The following is a 21,020-nucleotide window of genomic DNA, read 5'->3' on the forward strand; positions in this document are numbered from 1 at the left end:
GTTGCCAGTGGCATTCCTTCTGCAACATCATACATACATGGTGTCCAGTGATTTAGAAGCCAAGGCTTTGGTGTTTAACATACATTGCTAGCCATTTCCTTAGCAACGCTAATATATGACAGTGAATCTTTTTTTAAGCTATTACTAGTTGGCAGTCTCGTTAACCAAATTAATTTACTAATCATTGAACTGGAACCTGTATCTATGGCAAGAGTTCAAATTTCTCTGTTCCTGCAACATCTCGAAGAATTATAAGCAATTCTTTTAAATCAGGTTCCAGGTTTAAAAGGTGCCACTCCAGAACGTCGAGAGGTAAATTCACATTCTTCCTGGTCAATTCAGTAATTGACCAGAAGTTGCTTACCTAATTTACAGGAGGCATTTTTGCTTGGAATACAGTATTCGTCACATTCAGTCTTAAACTGTTACACAGCTGTCATCTTCCATGCCCTGCTGGAGATACCTGCCGTTCAGTACTAGATGAAATGCTCTTTCTATGTGAAGTATATAGAATGTGTACTACTTGGGATGAAGTGTACAATAAAACATCATTAACAATAATCTCTTTTTCATTGTCCTTTATCAAGGAAACATGCTGGTATCTCATCAGTTTTTTCTTAAATTAACAAGGAGGTAGCTATGTGGAAAGCCACTTGACATCACATCATTAGTTTAATTAGACTATTAAGTTCTGTAGCTGAACTTCTGTTTTGTCAATGCATTCACTGAGCTACATGTCAAAGACACACGGGTCTTTCTCCTTTATTAGTATGCTCCCAAAAAAGTGGGAGTATGCTAATAAAATTTGCAGATGACCCAAAATTGGGAGGTATTGCCAGTGTGGAGGAGGACTGGGATATCATACAAGAAGATTTGGACAACCTTGAAAACTGGAGTAATAGAAATGGGATGAAATTTAATAGTGCAAAGCTGCAAGGTCATGCATTTAGGGACTAACAACAAGAATTTTTGCTATAAACTGGAGATGTATCAATTGGTAGTGATAGACAAGGAGAAAAACCTGTGTATTGATTGATCACAGGACGATTGTGAGCTGCCAATGTGATGTGGCTGTGAAAAAGACTAAAGAAATCCTAGAATGCATCAGGCCAGGTATTTCCAGTCAAGACAGGGAAGTGTTATCATTATGCAAGGCACTGGTGAGACCTCATCTGGTATACTGTGTGCAAGTCTGGTCTCCGATGTTTAAGGAAGATGAATTCAAACTGGAACAGGTACAGAAAAGAGCTACTAGGATGATCAGAGGAATGGAGAATCTATCTTACGAGAGGAGACTTAAGGAGCTTGGCTTGTTTAGCCTAATAAAATGAAGGATGAAGGGAGATATGACTGCTCTCTATGAATACATCAGAGGGATAAACACCAGGGAGGGAGAAGTTCGGAGCCAATGTTGGCACAAAACCAAAAGGATATAAACTGGCCATCAATAAGTTTAGGCTTGAAATTAGGTGAAGGTTTCTAACTCTCAGAGGACTGAAGTTCTGGAACAGCCTTCCAAGAGACTAGTGGGGGCAAAACACCTAATTTGTTTTAAGGTTGAGCATGACAGGTTTATGGATGGGATGGTAGGATGATTTCCCCTACAATGGCATATTGCAAATATCTCCAACGGATGGAGCTGGGACCCTAGAGGGGAAGGCTCTGAGTTACTACAGAGAATTCTTTCCCATGTGTCTGGCAGGTGGGTCTAACTGACTGGCATTTTTGGGGTTGGGAAGGAATTTTTCCCCCAGGTCAGATTGGCAGAGATCTCTGAGGGTTTTTGCCTTCCTTTGCGGTGTAGGGCCTGGGTCACTTGCAGGTTTGAACTAGAGTAAATTATGGATTCTCTGTAGTTAAATTCTTTAAATGAAGATTTGAGGACGTCAGTAACTCAGCCAGAGGTTATGGGCCTACTACAGCAGTGGGTGCGTGAGGTTCAGTGGCCTGCAACGTGCAAGAGGTCAGACTAGGTGATCATGATGGTCCCTTCTGGCCTTACAGTCTATCAGATAAAGCTTTAAATACCCAGTGAGGTTTCTCTTCTCTTGTCCTTCAAAACTGCATAGTCCTTTCTGGGTGGTGGTGTTCTGTGGAGGTGTAATATGTTTATCAGGTTAGATTCAGAGACTTGGAAACTTATTTGCCTTTTTATGTAATAGTTTATCACTAATACATGGTAACGTTTCCTGTCAGGATATGCATTGTTACAGTTAGTTTCTAAAAAAGCATAGGAGCGGATGGTTACCCCTGCAAGGTTCAAAGGTTTTTAAAGCAAAGAAGGAAAATGTTCTCACTGACATCACTTCAGCCCCATCATCCTACTTTCCCATGGGGCGTATTCCATATGCGGTTAAGATATAATGGAGTCCGAAGACTAGGTGTGGTGGCAACTGTCAAATAAAGGAAAGGCAGGGAGAAGGGAAGCTGGCCTTGTCAGGGCTATGTCACACTCTATACAGTAATTTCCTCTGAGCTGGCTGAGTCCTTGGGCAAACTTTGCTTTTGGTAACAGTTGCAAAATGTTACACACAATGAAGATCATTTTTTCCCCTTTTTCCTATTGTCCTTTTGTCACTGAAGTGGCCTAAATTGGCCAACAGTGAGCTTTTATATATTTATTTTTTAAAAAAAATTTCCAGTAAAGCACTCCAACATGTTACTAATTCCTGAGTCCTAGGTTTAATGGCCTTCCACTTAAGGTGCAGATTTGTTGACATGGAAATAGTCACACAGCCTATGTTCTCTTGTACAAGCATTGCCAGTTCATTGTGATAAGTCATAAACTGCGACTATGCTTCAAAGCCCGGAATCCTGACCACCCATTTCAATTAAATTATTTGATTCAGGATCTTTTTCTTTTCTTTTAAACATGACTACCCTAATTGTGCACAGTAAGTTCTGAGTACCAGTGTTCAGAGAGGCGGGGATTGTAGGATGTACCAATGGCAAAATAGTCATTATAGCAGAATTGGATCTGATATAAATAACCTTTCCCCATGACAAACACTGTTTGTAATAAAATAGCAACTGCATGTGTTTCTTCATATATGGCTATGAAGCTTATTTGAAAAAAGTCAGTCAGTAAACCATGTGGTCCTCAGACATATTTTTCCTGGTGTTTTTTCCCACTACATACATAGGTAAAAGAATAAATGAACTAGTTTTGGTCAGAGCAACCCAGGTCATGTGGCTTTGATAGCTAACAATGACTAGTGGAAACCAAGATGAATGATGATTTTTCATCAAGCCAACAGGTTCCTTCTTTCCCTTCGAAGAGGATTCCATTGTGATTTTGCCTACATTGCATAATCCTGCGTGTGCCTGCTTACGTAAACATTATGGTAATAGCTGAGGTTAGTCAACCTTTCCATGTTACACTCAATTTTCTCAGGTTTCAGAGTAGCAGCCATGTTAGTCTGTATTCGCAAAAAGAAAAGGAGTACTTGTGGCAGCTTAGAGACTAACAAATTTATTTGAGCATAAGCTTTCGTGAGCTACAGCTCACTTCATCGGATGCATTCGGTGGAAAATTCAGTGGGGAGATTTATATACACACACAGAGAACATGAAACAATGGGTTTTATCATACACACTGTAAGGAGAGTGATCACTTAAGATGAGCCATCACCAGCAGGAGCGGGTGGAAGGAGGAAAACCTTTCCAGGTGACAATCAAGGTGGGCCATTTCCAGCAGTTAACAAGAACATCTGAGGAACAGTGGGGGGTGGGGTGGGGGGGAGAAATACCATGGGGAAATAGTTTTACTTTGTGTAATGACTCATCCACTCCCAGTCTCTATTCAAGCCTAAGTTAATTGTATCCAGTTTGCAAATTAATTCCAATTCAGCAGTCTCTCGTTGGAGTCTGTTTTTGAAGTTTTTTTGTTGAAGGATAGCCACTCTCAGGTCTGTAATTGAGTGACCGGAGAGATTGAAGTGTTCTCCGACTGGTTTTTGAATGTTATAATTCTTGATGTCTGTTTTGTGTCCATTTATTCTTTTACGTAGAGACTGTCCAGTTTGACCAATGTACCTGGCAGAGGGGCATTGCTGGCACATGATGACATATATCACATTGGTAGATGCGCAGATGAATGAGCCTCTGATAGTGTGGCTGATGTGATTAGGCCCGATGATGGTGTCCCCTGAATAGATACGTGGACAGAGTTGGCAATGGGCTTTGCTGCAAGGATAGGTTCCTGGGTTAGTGGTTCTGTTGTGTGGTGTGTGGTTGCTGGTGAGTATTCTCATCTTAAGTGATCACTCTCCTTACAATGTGTATGATAAAACCCATTGTTTCATGTTCTCTGTGTGTGTATATAAATCTCCCCACTGTATTTTCCATCGAATGCATCCAATGAAGTGAGCTGTAGCTCACGAAAGCTTATGCTCAAATAAATTTGTTAGTCTCTAAGGTGCCACAAGTACTCCTTTTCAATTTTCTCAGAAGCTTGTAACTCTACTGTGAAACTTGGCATGGGCAGAAGATTGGCATGAGAGTTCCATCTGGAAGGCAGCTTTGTATGGGCAACATTTGATAAATCTGTTCAGTGGTTTTCAAATTAAAATAAGTTGTACATGTTGAAGTGGCTTCAAATGCTATTTGGTGTTCCTATAAATGAAACTGTCTGAGACATTTTCTCTTAGACTGAAGCTGTGCAAGTCACTACTCCATAATAGAGATCGGTGTATTTGGTAATTTGAGCGCAGGGGGAGAATTTAAAAAGTTATTTCGTGAACTGTGTCCTACAAGTCCTTAAGAAACATGTTGAAATATGTTGGTGTGAGGATTGCTTGTAAAAATTCTGTAATGCTAGTTACTTTGAAACAGTGAATGACTATATTTTAATGGCAATTCTCTGCGTGTGTGTGTGTGATAGATGAGCATGTGGATAATGATGCAGAAACTTACGGTTCTTAAGCATCAATTGGCAAGTTGGACACTAATAGCCATTCCCTGTATGGGTCATCAGTACATAAATATATGTGTGGCAATTCTCAACTGTTCTAAAAGCACAAGGTTAGTTTAAGCTCCTGAATATGTAGTTATATGAACTATTGTGGATTGTGGTTACTAACTTGCACACTTGAGTCATTTAATGCTTGGTGAAGTTTTTATTAAAATACCATTGAGGAAAAATAAGAAGGCAAGAACGTTAAAGAGCACTGTATCCTTTGCCCCATTGTGCCTAACTGTTGCAGAGATCTGAGAGCAGTGCATGAGGTAGTGTAAAATCTTTGGGCAGCTGAGGGTGGCATCTGCCCCAAGTCTGAAATTGCCTGTTAAATCGGCCAGACTCTTAATTTCAAACACCCATACAGATATCAACCTCCCCCCCCCTTCAGATTACTGGCCCAGTATTCGCAAAAAGAAAAGGAGTACTTGTGGCACCTTAGAGACTAACAAATTTATTTGAGCATAAGCTTTCGTGAGCTACAGCTCACTTCATCGGATGCATTTGGTGGAAAATACAGTGGGGAGATTTATATACACACACAGAGAACATGAAACAATGGGTTTTATCATACACACTGTAAGGAGAGTGATCACTTAAGAAGAGCTATTACCAGCCGGAAGGGGAGGGGGGGAAGGAAGAAAACCTTTTATGGTGATAATCAAGGTAGGCCATTTCCAGCAGTTAACAAGAATGTCTGAGGAACAGAGGGGGGTGGGGTGGGGTGGAGGGGAGACATAACATGGGGATAGTTTTACTTTGTGTAATGACCCATCTACTCCCAGTCTCTATTCAAGCCTAAGTTAATTGTATCCAGTTTGCAAATTAATTCCAATTCAGCAGTCTCTCGTTGGAGTCTGTTTTTGAAGTTTTTTTGTTGAAGGATAGCCACTCTCAGGTCTGTAATCGAGTGACCGGAGAGATTGAAGTGTTCTCCGACTGGTTTTTGAATGTTATAATTCTTGATGTCTCTTTTGTGTCCATTTATTCTTTTACGTAGAGACTGTCCAGTTTGACCAATGTACCTGGCAGAGGGGCATTGCTGGCACATGATGGCATATATCACATTGGTAGTTGCACAGGTGAACAAGCCTCTGATATTGTGGCTGATATGATTAGGCCCTATGATGGTGTCCCCTGAATAGATATGTGGACAGAGTTGGCAACCCTTCCTGCTGGTAATAGCTCATCTTAAGATCACTCTTCTTACAGTGTGTATGATAAAACCCATTGTTTCATGTTCTCTCTCTGTGTGTGTATAAATCTCCCCACTGTATTTTCCACCGAATGCATCCAATGAAGTGAGCGGTAGCTCACGAAAGCTTATGCTCAAATAAATTTGTTAGTCTCTAAGGTGCCACAAGTACTCCTTTTCTTTTTGCGAATACAGACTAACATGGCTGCTACTCTGAAACCTGGCCCAGTATTAGCTCTTGGAAAGTTTTGCTGGTCCTGACTCACTGTTTTATACCCCAGCAGGATGGAAGATATTAATATTTGAAGTCACATCTTTCTGAGTCCATCCACAAATGAAAATGGATGTTATATAGCAGCTGCTGAAGTTAGGAGGAGCTGAAGTTGGAGGCAGAGCCAAGTACTGAGTTTCACCAAAGTGGTGGTAGAAATTAAATTAGTGTAAGTCTATGTAATTTAACATGCAGATGGGGGTGGAATGGAGGGTTTATAGCAGGAAGGGCAACCAACGGGAAAGGGTAAAAGCATAAGGTAACACAGCCCCCTTCCTGGTTTTTTGCACTTTTCTGTTACACCCCCACCTTTCCACCACCTGTGAGTGTAAGTGACACCAGTGTAGACTCGTAGGCATACCCCTCTACCTGTCATGGCCCAAATGTTGGGATGTAGTGCAAAGTGAGAGACCCATAAAAAGCATTCATGCAGGAAAGGTAAAATGTTGTGGTATTTGTTCCTTTAGTGCAGGACTTCACTGCACTGCGACCCCTTTCTGACAGCAAAAATTACTACATGATTCCAGGAGATGGGACCAAAGCCTGAGCCTGGGAGGCCAAAGTTCAAGCTCCATCACCTCGGGCTGAAGCCCTTGGGCTTTGGTCCCAGTCAGTGGGGCTTGGGCTTGGGCTTTGGCCCTTGGCGGTGCAGTCAGGCTTGGGCTTGGGATCAGTCTAATACCAGCCTTGGCAACCCCATTAAAACGGGGTCCTGACCCGCTTTGGGGTCCCGACCCACAGTTTGAGAACCACTGCTTTAGTGTAAATGACTCTTTCTCGCATTCTTCTTTCATGATACTTTATTTCTGATGTAAATAATTTTCAACAATAAAAGTGCAGGGACGCCAACTTTCATGGAGCATAGAGAACTATGGGACTAAAACAAGCAATGTCTCTTGAAAAGAGGTTCAGTTGAAAAGTAGGTTCACAGGGCCTGATTCGGAACAACACTGAATAACTCAGCTGAAGCCAACAAAGTTGTTCTGGGTTTACTCAGGTGTGAGAGCAGAATTAGGCCAGGACATGTAAATTACACCACCATTTTTGTCACCTGAAATTGCCCTAACGCTTTAATTCCAAATTATTTTCTGACAGCAAAAACATTAGCTTACATTTCCAGCTGGCCTTTAACTACGTAGAGGGTGCTAAAATATCAGATTGTATAGGGTTACGTTTGGTGGAGAAAAGCAAGATAATTTGATTGGCATATTTTAAAATCCAATACTTTGTGCCTTGTTGAAGTTGGAAAAGAGGATCTTATGAAAACCCTGATACCTTAAAGATTGGGTAAAACATCTTACTATACACATAGGACTGAGCATAATGTAGTACAATAATTTCTGTTGCTAGAAGATATGAGTACAGTTCCATAAGTGGTCAAATAAGAAAAAAATTTCACTGGCTCAGAACTGATTCATTTGATTAATTTTAACATAGAAGAGGAGTCCCATTAAGTCTATACAAGGTAGCAAGCTTGATCTAGTATTCAGTTTGAAATAAACTTTGTGGTTTTTACAATCTCCATTATTCTGAAGTCTGACAAAGCAGGGCGTTTCCATTTACTTTTTGAATCAGTTCCTTATCTAAGATACACCTTTTAAGGTGATCCGCTGAACCTGTCCTTAACTAGTAGACCGGGTGCATTTTTTCTGAGTGGGAGAAGATCTGTCAGTGAAGTTGGAGGACACTGTACAACTGCTGGTTCATCGATAACCTTTTGTATGTTTAACAAGATGTAACCTTCCGTTCAATTGTTTCACTGTGAACCAGTGCTTATCGCCGGATGTTTTTGGACTTGTATCCATCTTAATTTGTTTTGGATCAGGGACCACAAAAGCCATGTAATCATCTGTGAAGTGAAACACAATATTCATTCCAGGAAAGTCTATTTAAACAAAAGGCCGGAGTTTACAATGACCAAATCTACAGACACTTCTGTGTACCCATGGGTGCTACAGAAAGGTGTTTGTTAATTGGGATAATGAGCAGGTTTTCAAACCTCTTATGATGCCTGTTGTATTAAAGATCAGTGTTTACTACCTCAGTTTTATTTTTGGCTAGAGGGTGCAGTTTGGCTTCATAAACTTTCAAAAATGGAGTGAAACAAGTGATATAGGACTGTGCTGAGTAATGCACTGGCTGGACCCCAGCATGGCAGGGGATCTGTGAACTTCCTTACCTCTCATTACAAAGCCGTGCAGTGTACCTTCATCTTCATTTACACCTCTACTCATCCACTGTCAGCCTGGTCCTCTCCTGAACAGCGACTCTCAGGGGAGCCAACTTGTGGAGTTGGAGGTCTGACCACTAATAGCTGCAGGAGACTTTTTCATTCGTTATTTTAAGTAGGATTTGAACCAGAACTGTGGAGATCCTAGAAAAACTACTTGTAGGCTGCTGGCCTGACACTCAGCCCTGGAAGGGGTGACACCAGACGCAGAGTCTGCTCCGGGCTCTTTTCTCAGGACTTCAGCTTTATTTCTTCCACATAAAAGTGAGTAGAACATGTCAATACTCCATTCCCCCAACCCAGGGTCTTCTGCAGGGGTGTATCTATTCCCTACAGGTTTTCATTCTATAGTGACTTGTCTGAGAGTCATTCTGCTCCAGGGCCTGTCATGGGAACCAGCCTGCTTCCTGCTGCTCTCCCACTTGACCCACGGCTTCCTGCCAGAGCCTGTCTATTCCTGGAGGCTCTCCTTCCTTCACCTGGGGCTTCTTGCCAGGGTTCAGTGCTCCTGGCAGTTCTCTGCCCCAACTGAGTCATTTGCTGGCTTTCATAATCACCTGTCTCCTCTGGGGGGTAGCTGATCCATCACAGGTGTGGTGGGTTGCAACTCCCCTTAAAGGGCAAGCCACCTTGTGGCACTACTGTCTTAAGAACACTTCGGATAGGCTACTTAGTTAGGTGGTACAGCACACGACTACAGATGAGTGTCAAACAAATTGGAATGAAGGAAGAGTGTAAAATAAAAAATGAAGCAGAACATTTTAATAAGGAAACATCTAGTGAAAATAGGCAGAAGGCGGGATGGGAGGACTTGAGCAAAGCATTATACACAAAAGGACTTTAATTTGCTGCTCACATGCCCTCTTTCTTTCAGACCATCCAGTTGGTCCTTGAACTAATAAGGTCTTTTTGTACGAATGCCACCTTTCTACAAAATGAGTGTGCAAAGTGGAGGGTTTCAGAGTAGCAGCCGTGTTAGTCTGTATTCGCAAAAAAGAAAGGGAGTACTTGTGGCACCTTAGAGACTAACAAATTTATTTGAGCATAAGCTTTCGTGAGCTGTTCGATGAAGTGAGCTGTAGCTCATGAAAGCTTATGCTCAAATACATTTGTTAGTCTCTAAGGTGCCACAAGTACTCCTTTTCTTTTTTTGCAAAGTGGAGGGTTTTCCGTGCTAATATCAACCAATGCAGCATTTTGTGGGCTGGAATGGGGCTGGAATGGCAGGGAATGGAGAGGAATGGCAGGCTTCATGAGGCAATGGGATGGTAGGAGTGGGAGTTGAGAGAACTGTCTTCCTTCCTTTTTCTATTTTATCAGCTCAGAATGGATGTTGACTCATTGTTCTCTACATATGTCATGTTTCGTTATTGGAGACCTGTCAGAGGATTTGATTAATAATACATAGTGCTTGAATTCAATGTGATAAAAGTAATCATAACAAAGCGCTTTTTTCCCTTGTGCTTAAGTTAAAGCTGATAAGAAAAAGCCTGTTGTCTTCAAAAATATATTTGAAGGGGTCCCTTCTTTTTATGACATAAGCAAAAGTGCACTTGGTGGATTGCAAAGCAGCAGTATAGTTACTACTAGAGTGAGCTGTAGCTCATGAAAGCTTATGCTCTAATAAATTTGTTAGTCTCTAAGGTGCCACAAGTACTCCTTTTCTTTTTACTAGAGGCTGCTTTCATAGTCTGCCAGAGATTAAAGTGGATTTAAGATTCAGTCCCATCACAGTACTGCTATGGGGAAAATACTCTTCAAGACCTCTAGTTAAGTTCTGTAATAAAAGCTGTGATGGAAACAGTTTAATGGAACGATAGTTATGTAAGAAGCATTGCACAATCCATCTAATTTGTCTCCACTAGTTCCACAAAATGGTCAGTTCCTCTGCTAAATATGCAATAATCTTTCTAGATTCACAAGTTTAATAGTCTTTTAAAGTTTCAAAAACAAAGATAGTCTACCATTTCATTATACTGCCAGTGGAACAATTTCATCCATCTGGTGTGACAGAGGAGTTTAAAATCTATACAGTCATCACCGTATATTAATATTTATGTAAAAGATGGGAAAACATTGAGCAAGTAGAATTTTTGCTATTAGTTTTGCAGCATTGTGTTAAGACAGCTTTGAATTAGTTGGACTACATAGTATGTGAAAGGCAAATTTGTAATGGCGATCTTTCAAAGGTAAATCATTGTACATGATGTACTATTCCGGAGGGCTGTTCCCCCATTTCCTGGTGGTCAGGGCTAAGTAACTTGTATTGTCTTAAATGCAAATTTGCATTCTGCAGAATTTCAAATCTATCTTGGGGACTGGATCAATACCTTCCATGTGCTGGGTGTTTGATATCACTCACTTTGTGATCTCGAATGTTGAGGCAAGCATTGTCACTGGACACGCAGACAAGACTATTCAGATGTGAGGCTGCATGGTGTACACAATTAAATGTCCATAACGGACTTCAAAGACCAAAAGTAGATGTCTTAAATATTTTTAATAGTCATTTGAAAAGTTGACAGTCCATAGAAATGCACAATGTGCTGTTCGTAGTCCTTCCTGGATGTGGTTTTTTTTTTTTTAATTTCTTGTTCAGAACCTTTGGATAAGTGTTAAAAGGGTTAATGTCAGACCTTGGCGCAGCACTGGCTGGGGAGCTGTTCCATATGCCTTGTTTCCAACTTGTTTTTGAATTTTTCATGCATGTCATCTTTTCTTCCACTCTACTTTTCTCTTTCTTGTGGTGTTCACTGCTTATTTATTGGTAGAAACCCATGAGCATTTGCAGAATGGTAACTTGTTATAGTAGGAGTATAAAGTTGCCAGCAGGCAGGCAGTATTTTCACCATTCAGGGTCTCTCCACTCAGCAAACTCCTGCAATGAAAATAACTTGGTAGATCTCCATGGCGTTTACATAGCAAATTGCCTGGTCTGGTTTGACGTAATTTTTACTGTCCAGCTCTCATTGGCATGCAGTACATAATTTAGCCTGGGAAGGATGAGAGAGTTCATTATGAGTTGTACGGCTGCACTTTATTCTGTTAGTGGAGAGTGATTGGGTTTTCTGCAACCTTACTAGTTTTGAGTCAGAAACCTTTCTGTAAATATTGACAGAGTTCATCAAAGCGAGCCAAGAAATTAAATCGGCAGAGCTAATTGTAGACTGCTGTATTAATCATTTATAGAAACAGATAAGCTATTAGAAGGATTGTGAAGGACAACTTGTGGCTTTGTAAAGTTAAGCCAAGATAACTACTGAGGAAAGAATTGTCCCAGAGAGAAATGAGTTAAAGGCAATGCCAAGCCTTCCAAAAAATACCTGGCACGATCAAAAATATAACAACTTCAGTGGTGTCCCCACGCTGCCACCACTGCTACTTTAATTCTTTTATTTTTGTTTGCACTTGTTTTTACTGATTTCATAACAGGTCACTGTTACAGAAATAAAGTTATGCCCAGTTGTGGGACTAACATTCTGTTCTCTTTTGACAGGATAGAAAATACTTCTTATGATTATGCTTATGGTTAAGGGTCCTGTCAGTATTTCCATTATAAACTGCTGATTTTTTTTAAAGGGTTTTATAACTTAGTTGTAAAAATTTGTTCTTGGCAGAAAATTTGTATACAAGATCTCAGTTCGAATGAGGCTTTTTAATTAATTTTGAAAGAGAAAAATCTGGACAGCTCTGTTGGTTGAGGTTAAGAGTGGAAACAGCTTATACTGTACAGTTGTAGTGACACTCTGTCCATAGTGAAGCAGAATGGAAATCTTGCAACATTTCTCAATTGCGATGCCTCCAGTTGTGGTATGAATTACAGCAATTGAGTTTAGACTTTGGTGGGTGCTATAGAACTTCAGATATAGTGGACTTCACTTTCGATTAACTTGATCTGTTCAAAAATATTACTTCTCTCCAAGTAGGTCCCACTGTATAAGACAAAAATACTCTTTTCCCTTTCTTAGTATTCATTTGCATGGACATCTGAGAGATCTGGATTCATTCTGGTCAGTCTCTGGTTCCATGCCATCTGCAGCTGAGAGTTCTGTGGCAACAGTCGCCCGTTCGTTTCTCATCCAGATGGGTTGTTTCTGAAGAGTGTGGGAACAAACCTTGGAGGTCTCATGTGGCACCATTGTAACCTTGAGGCTCCTCACGCATTGCATGGCCCTGGGTGGTACCCAGAAACTCAGCCAAATCTTCTCTGGCAGATTCATGATATTGTGGATGAAGATGCTCTGAGCTCAGCTGTCTAGCAAGGAGTGCCTGTGTGCACCAATTATCTAGGGAACAAGTGAACCTCAGTAACTAGTTACACCAGATCCAGCATTGCACAAACTTGATCCTTCCAAGATGTACTGAAGAGCGTTGGGAAGTGTTTCTGCTGCTAAATCAAGCTTTTAGACAGCTGCACTTGACATACCAATATCAAGACTCCTGTCCAGATGAGTCAAAGGCTGCAGTTCTGCAGAGGTTATGTCTCACTTGATGAGTCTGAGCACCACTGGCTGGAAGCATCTAGGCAGAGAGGATGATGAAACCTTGTTACAGGTCAGCAATACTGAGGCATCTGCTTTAGTTGGATGCTTACAGAGCTTGGAAGCAGAGTTGGGAACTCCATCCCATTAGACCAGCATCAGTATGGCATCTTTATTCTGTTTTGCTGTAGCCTGAAAACCTTGGACTTTGCAAAACTATCAGAGGAGGCAGTTATTTCATATGAATTAATAATACACTCTGGGGATAAGTGACTTGCGGTGATACTTGAGAGCATGTTTAGCCAGCTCTGGTCCTTTGAGACAAAGGGCACCCAAGTTGTTTGTGTTCCTGAGGGACGCAGCATTACTGCACTAGGGAACATTTCTTAAAGCTACTCGTCCGCTTTTGCTCTATTCTGTAAAAGAAACAATGGGAGAATTGGTCAAGAAATGGCAAAAACAAGCCAGAAGGGTACTCAGCATCAGGAAGCATCAACACACATGATGGCCGAGAGGTATGGCCAATGCTGTGTGTAGAGAGAGGTAGTATATTTCATTGGTTGCGAAGGTGCGGTGTATATACACCAGTCATCCTCCTTGTAACATGAGAGAACTAAAGTAGGCTGATCCCGTGTACTTTATTTTCCACACTGGTGTAGCTGTTCTAAGAGATTAAGTTAATCAATGCATGTTTTCACTGGGTTAAATAAATTTGAGTACCAACGTCAAGAAATTAAATCCAGACGTCTGGTGGGGGAGATTGATGCACTTTACTCTTTTAATAAACATTACTTCAAACTTGAATGACACACGCACTGTTGCTAAAATAAATGTAAACCAATTGTGTTGCTGACATTCTATTGCAGGTGCTTGCTCTTTATTAAGACTCATCATTAAGTAAAGCGAGCAGCTCCATGTGACGCAGAGGCCTGCACTAGTTTCTCTATCATCATCCTGGAGGGGAACTTTCAGACCCTGCCGTGTTTCCGCTACAGGGCTGGAAAGCAATTGTAGCATTGTGCAGCACTAGTGCATAGGCTGAGTATCCATCTCCCATCCATTCCAGCCACCAATACTAGCAAGAAGCGCCACCAGAACACAAATAAGTCCCTATTTTAAAATCCAAATATAAAAGCTTTTTGTTTAAATTCCTTATTAAATAGGTTTCTGTCAAAGACTGTCTGTCTGTGCAGAATCTTCTCTCTCCTGCCCCCTTATGTTTGTTACCTAAACTTGCTGCATCTTGTCTTTAAATTGTTTAAACTAAAACCTCTTTGAGACATGGACAACGTCTTACGTGTTTGTACAGCTCCAAGCACAATGAGACCCTAGTTCTCTGGGCACTTCAACACAATTTCTCCTTCCCATTGTTGTTTATATTCTTGAAGATCATAATATATAGATCATTAGCCATGAGGAGAGAAGAGACTTGTTGTTGAAAGGAGCCCTTTCCAACTTTGAGAAGGTCTGAGACCCTCCTGTTCCATCTATGGTGCGCTTGCACCATTTTCTGTGTTATCCCCCTTATCATAATGTGCCTACTTTGAGATGTAGGGTCACTTGTTGGGTCCCTTCACCTTATACAGGGCTGCATGTACATTGATGAAGGTGCCTCTAAAACAGGGCTATAGTCATGTACGTGTATAGCGACTGTGTAATTGTAGCTGGCATCTCAGAGAACTAGTTTTGCCTACAGAACTGTGTTCTAGTACAGTCAAGAGGGAAAAAGATTCCGTCTCTCTTTCTTTAAAACTAGTTCTGTGTGTTCATCTTGATGCTCTTTGCTATGAAAACCAGTTGGTAATTGTAATTGTTCTTTATTATAAAGGCCAGTTGCCAATTATCTGAATGTCTCAAATCTAAAACCTTGAGTTAGTTTGAGACTAAGTTAATTGAAAATTGGTTTTAATTCATTCTAGATTAAGGTACAAACTAATTTTGGATAACCCCAATTATCAATAGTTCATGTTGATATGTAGCTAAACATAAATGCAGGAAACCATTCCATGGTTATAACTCTTGGACAGTTGCTGACATTGCTTTTGATTTGCTAGTCTAATTATACTCATGAATATGACACAATTGAACTGTTTTTCTTGTAGAATGGCATTTCAAGTAATTTTCAAATATATTCATGACAATGTGTATGATTCTAGTAAAGTGGAAGAGGTGGATGTTAGCTCTGAAATATTGGTGTAAAGTGTGTACACATGGAAGATGGAAGAATCTGCTTTTCCTTCCCTGACTTTCAAATAAAATGATAAAGGTTCTGGTTGTATCTGGCATTTCAAATGTAGGCTTTAAACATTTTTTACATAGGTTACTAATTTCAACTAGCAGTTGTCAATAACTGTTGACTTTCAGTCTTGCCTGTACCTACTAAGATTGCCATAAGACTACAGCTGTAAAACCCAAAATACACTGCATAGTTAATTCTTAGGCCCTGCTAGTGAGAAAGTAGCTGTTAGTTCCTAGAAAGCTGACTCAGACATATCCATGTCTTCAGTAATATTTAACAGTTACAGAGTGTTTTTTGTCCACGTGAGTAGTTCAGAAATGTTATCCCCATTCTATAAAGGGATAAACTGTGCCTTTTTTGCATCATACACACCCCTGAACTGATCTATCCATATCACCTTCTCCCTGGTTCAAATCCCTCTTTAAGACATGCTTCCAGTTCGATGCTCACAAAAAGTGAGTCACCCAGTATACTTTAAATTTGTTATAATCTGTATTTATTAAATGACTTAAAATTGTTCAGTCCTCTGTGCATAGAATCATAGAACCAAAGGGTTAGAAGGGACTGCAAGGATCATGTAGTCTGACCCCAAAGTGTGTCTTTACTGAGTTCTTGTGCAACTGTATTGCTGTCATCAGTCTGTCCTTGCCCCACCTGCTGTTTACGTGAAATTAGACTGGAGTCTCTTTGAGGCAGAGAATGTGGTGCAATTTATATATAGTGAGGTATGTCTAGCATAGTTACAGGGTTTGAATGATTTACCCAAGGCCACAATGGATGAACAAGAACCAGGGTTATTAATTTCCTTATGCGTGTGTCTAAGGAACCTATTCTCATATCAGGCTAGAATTCAGAAGTTCTGCGCTTCCAGGGCTGTGTCTATATAAATTTTCTCTTCACTACAGTGTTGTAGTAGAGAAATTAGGTTCTGAGGTTACTTTGTTATCCCGTCTGTGCATAAATTCAATCCTATGTGGAACTGAGAGTGAAAAGAATCTTTCAAGCAGGAAGTCTAGACAAAACTAACATTCTCGCATTGTTTCCTAAGCCTCATAGATGGCTGGTGTGTGCATATAAAGTGGGAGTTGGTGGGGGAACTAGGTATATGCAAGAAGCTTTTTGAAAAGCAGACTTGTAAAACATGCTACCTAAAATCCCCACCTAACTAAACTGATGCTCTGTTTTGTCAACCAGATGTAGTTCGGTGTCAGAATTTCCCAGGATCAGGCATGAATAATCCTGAAATCCTTGGCTCTCATTTTATCTTCTGTTCAGAAATGATTTTTAGGGACAATAATATTTTAAAGTCCATAACAGGGGATATGGAGAGCTTTATTCTTTCTCCCCTAGGGAAGGGGGAAAGAGCCGTCCATTTCCCCTATTCCCAGAGTCCTAAGGGTTTGCCCCTCGAGTTCCTTCCTCCACAGGGACAGACAGTCCTGCTGATCAGCAGTGCTAGTCGTGGCTGCCTCTATCTCTGTCCTCACTGCTCCTGCACTCTTCAGAGAGGCTGCATTAAGGGCCAAGTGCAGAGCTGCTTCCGCATTCCCAGCCTGGGGTGACGGTAAAGGGGCTACATTCTAATCCCCAGCCCTGCTGTGTGCAGTCAGACTGCTGAGAGCAGGATGTGCTACTGAAACTAGTTACTATTTGGTGATTGGCTGATAGGGCTCAGTGCACTTCCCAATGGGCAGGGGTCCAGGTCACCAAAACCCACTCTCACTGCATTCGATAGCTCCCACGTTGGCCTCTCAGGAGAGAATCCAGGGTCATGTAGCGTTTTCTGTGACTAGAGTAATAATGTCTCCAGAGAACGCTAGCCAGTACCTACTACAGAAATTACTTCATCTTCAGTCCCAAACAGGGCACCGCACTGAGCAAACGCTGGCTGTTTGTGTGGCAGTTTGTTTGGCTGTGATCATGCTAGCGTTGAGGGATGGTGTTACATTCCTTAAGTGGAGTCATTGCTGTGATTCTGTGTTTTCATGTCCTTTAAATCCTATTTACGTGTTGGTGTAGGTGTCAGTTTGCCATTATTTGGCAGAATAGCCCCTCTATGAACTGGATCTGGTTTTGTACATTTATTTTGTTGTTGAGATTAAGGTTGAACATGGGGGAGATGGTCATCCCAGCACAATTTCATTTTGCCTGATCTGCCCTTGAGTTAGGAATGATCAGTGTCTGTGTGAGAGGTAATTTCTATAAAAATCAATATAATGATTGGGAAGCTCAGGTATTGTCCAAGTGCAGCCATAAAGGGAGGAACAATGGAAGGGATGGGAAGGAAGCAGAGTGCTGTACAAGAAACCGCGAGAGCTGGACACTCGGTAACACTCTAGCATTGTCCTCCTCTGGATTTCTGTTGCTCCTGTCCCACTGTATAACTAAGCAAACAGGCCTGGTCTGATGGAGTGCACCAGTCAAAGGAAGTTCTCACTGGGGCATATATACTCTGAGAACTTCCATAAATTGTTCTCTAATATGACAGTTTCCAATTATGGGTTTTTATAATAAGAGGCTTATTGGCAGCTAGTAACACAAGTTAACTGTGGAAATTTGTATTGCTTTTCTTGGCCCCAGTGTGTTTCCTGAACAGGGTGTGCACTTTGTCCCAGGTGTACCATTCTGAGCTTTGAAAGAGTGTCCGAGCATGTGCAGTGCTGAGACCCTTAGGAGTTGGCACTCAGGTCCCAACCAAAGGAACAAAAAAGGCTAGTGGAGAATTGCAGGGATTGAGCTTTAATGTGTTAACTTGTTTGTTTTTGTGGCAAAATAGAAAATGACCAACTGTGAGAGATTTTCTTACACACACAGAATAATTCTGACACCATTCTGAACTTATCTTTTAATGTGTATAGCCTTAGGAGATAGCATTATACGAATTTCATGGATAGCCACCTGTATGTTAGAATAGGTATATATTGTCAGCTAGCTTTCCTCCACAGGGCATGTGCTTGTATAAACTTGTTCGTTTTCTGAAGTGTTGAGTAAGTGTTCGGAGATGATCTTTGTAATCAGGGAAATATGTTTTTCATACCTCAGTATACATGAGTGCGGTGTGTTTTTGTTACAAGGAAGTAATATTCAATAAGTAAGTCTTTTTTTTAATATATATATATATATAGAGAGAGAGAGAGAGAGATATCTATCACATTGCAAGTAAAGTTGCAAGCAGTCCAAGTGGTGGTCGGCCTGCCTGCCGTGTAGCTTCTGACAAAAACTGGACATCTTTTTGCTGTCGTTTGCTGAAAATCGAGGGACTGCAGAGCATGGTATCTTTCAAGATGTAACCTTCCATTGCTCTTTTCTGTAATCCACCCCTCTTGAGTGATTTATTCTAAGGCCTTGTGCATCATAGGGTTTTGTACTGGCGCTCATCACTGTAGCATTGCAGTATCTGTCCAGGCTACAAAAAATGATGGCTAGGAAACAGATTTTTAAACATTAAACCAAAAAAAAACCAAAAAAAAAAAACCAAACAACCCCCCAAACCACCAATTCCAGTTAGCAGGGAGAGTTTTGCTGCCAGTATGAATGGGGCATAATTTGATTTAAATGACTTTTGAGCAACAGCTCTCAAAATTGTTCCATGTATTTTCTTCCTGGCTACTGTTGAAAATATGGGGCCGAATAGTTTCTGTGATGTTTCAAACCATTCTGTTCTGGCAGCCTCGTTGCTGGGCCCTTGTGTGTTACACTCTAGTTTCCAGTTAGCTGTGGCCTGGAGTACAGCACACTGCTCATGAAATGCACCAAAGTGGGAGGTCTTGCAGTGAACAGGCTACAAGAAGCCCCAGGGTCCAGAGAGCAATTCACTAGGTCTCAGCAGGAAGGCTGCTAGTTCTAAAGGGCACTTTTTAAAAAAAGGGCTTGCTTGTAGGAGGGGAAGGAATGGTGTATACTGGATTGGATTGCATGGACCTCCTGGTAGGGTTGCAGTGTAGGGAAGGGTGAGCTTGGAGGGCTAGGTTAAAGTTTGGATCTTGGACCAAAACTTTTGCACCTCGCCGGTTGGGGCTGTTCCATGCGTGTTGGGCACGAAGTATGCTTGACAGAATATCTCTAACTACACATTGCTGTTATAAACATGAAATGGTGCATCTCCATATGAAAACCGTGTGTGCGTTTGCCGTTTGTCCCTCAATGACCAAACTGATATAGCTGGGATAGAATGCATTCACTGGACCCCACCTGCATACCCTGTTTGCTGCAGGGCCTCCTGTGTTCTTGGGGTTCAGTGCAAAGAGGATTAGCTGGGGAAAATATACTTATTCTGAAGACAAGGTTAATTTTTAGGCCCAACTACTTGAACAATGTTTGGGGAGCAGAAAGGGAGGGTGTGAAGCAAGTGTTGACCAGGCCATATTAAATGTGTAGCATCTAAAACTGTTGCAGACCTTCGAGGGCAGACTTCTCTAACGTGGAAAGAAAACAATAAAGTGGCTCGCCTTTAAAACACGTACTAGTAAAGTGTCCGTGAGAACAATGTGCATCTTGTTGGTTGGTTTTTCTTTTTGTTTTAATACATAGTTACCATCACTGTGTGTCTCATTGTTGCACATCGACTCTGGAACTCTTACCAGCTCTGGGCAGAGACGTTTCTCTCACTGGCATATTCAATGTTTTTCTTGGGCTGGTTTCTGCAAGCTTACTGCAGTGGTGCTGGAACAGTTTCTATAGTTAGGGTGTTGAGAGCCATTGAACCAAACTGTAAACCCTGTATATAATGGAATACACTTCTAGACAGGAGGTGCGACAGCACCCCTGGCATTCCTAGTTCCAGCATCTATGGTTTACTGTGTTCTCATTACTAGATGCCATTAATATTACTGCTGTCGAAGCAGATTGAAGGGTTTCACACATTTTGAGTCAAAATATTTGCCATGTAGTTGCGATTCAACACCTAATCCTTCTACGGTATCAGGTTAGTACGAGTGGTGCCACTGGTGATTTTGTGCTATCAATTACTATTGTCCGGAGAATAACACTTTCTTTTTGAAAGCTTTTCTACTGCTTCCTCTCCTATTTTAAGTGGATCTGATAAAGAGTATAAGCTATAGAAGATAAGGGGCTATTTTAACATATGATGACATTCTTAAATAGTATGTAATAAAACTGGAAGTGTCTGATGGGGAGTGAAAAAAAAAGGAGAACTTGTGGCACCTTAGAGACTAACAAATTTATTTGAGCATAAGCTTTCATGAGCTACAGCTCACTTCATCCGATGAAGTGAGCTGTAGCTCACGAAAGCTTATGCTCAAATAAATTTGTTAGTCTCTAAGGTGCCACAAGTTCTCCTTTTCTTTTTGCAAATACAGACTAACACGGCTGCTACTCTGAAACCTGATGGGGAGTGATCATACTACTTCATATATTGCACTTGAGAAGGCAAGCAGCAGTATTGTGCTAGGGTCTGGAGAGCAGGACTGGGGAGACCATAGAGGATGGGGTTACAGTAGTCACGGTAGGAGGAGATTAAGGCGAAGGAGGATTTAAGGAGTGGTAGGTTTGAGGCAATTGTGTATTATGACAAACGAGGAAGAGGTGGCGGAAAGTATATTAAAAACCTGCTGCAGATGTGGGGCAAGGGAAATTCATCGAGTTTACAGATACTACAGACAAATGGTAGGTCAGAATCAAGATGGGT

General features: G+C 41.2%; 1 protein-coding gene and 1 long non-coding RNA gene across 11 annotated transcripts in view; both read left to right on the forward strand.

Moving 5' to 3' along the window:
- Window positions 1-21,020, forward strand: part of DIS3L2 (DIS3 like 3'-5' exoribonuclease 2) — a 284,495-nt gene that overhangs the window by 56,701 nt on the left and 206,774 nt on the right. The gene's annotated exons all lie outside the window — the stretch shown is intronic.
- On the forward strand, window positions 2,216-4,565 carry LOC122455663. Its single transcript, XR_006274029.1, has 2 exons — window positions 2,216-3,394; window positions 4,450-4,565. It is a non-coding gene; the product is annotated as an uncharacterized LOC122455663 (long non-coding RNA).

This window comes from Dermochelys coriacea, chromosome 9 (genome assembly GCF_009764565.3).
Source record: "Dermochelys coriacea isolate rDerCor1 chromosome 9, rDerCor1.pri.v4, whole genome shotgun sequence".
NCBI classification, from domain to species: domain Eukaryota; kingdom Metazoa; phylum Chordata; order Testudines; family Dermochelyidae; genus Dermochelys; species Dermochelys coriacea.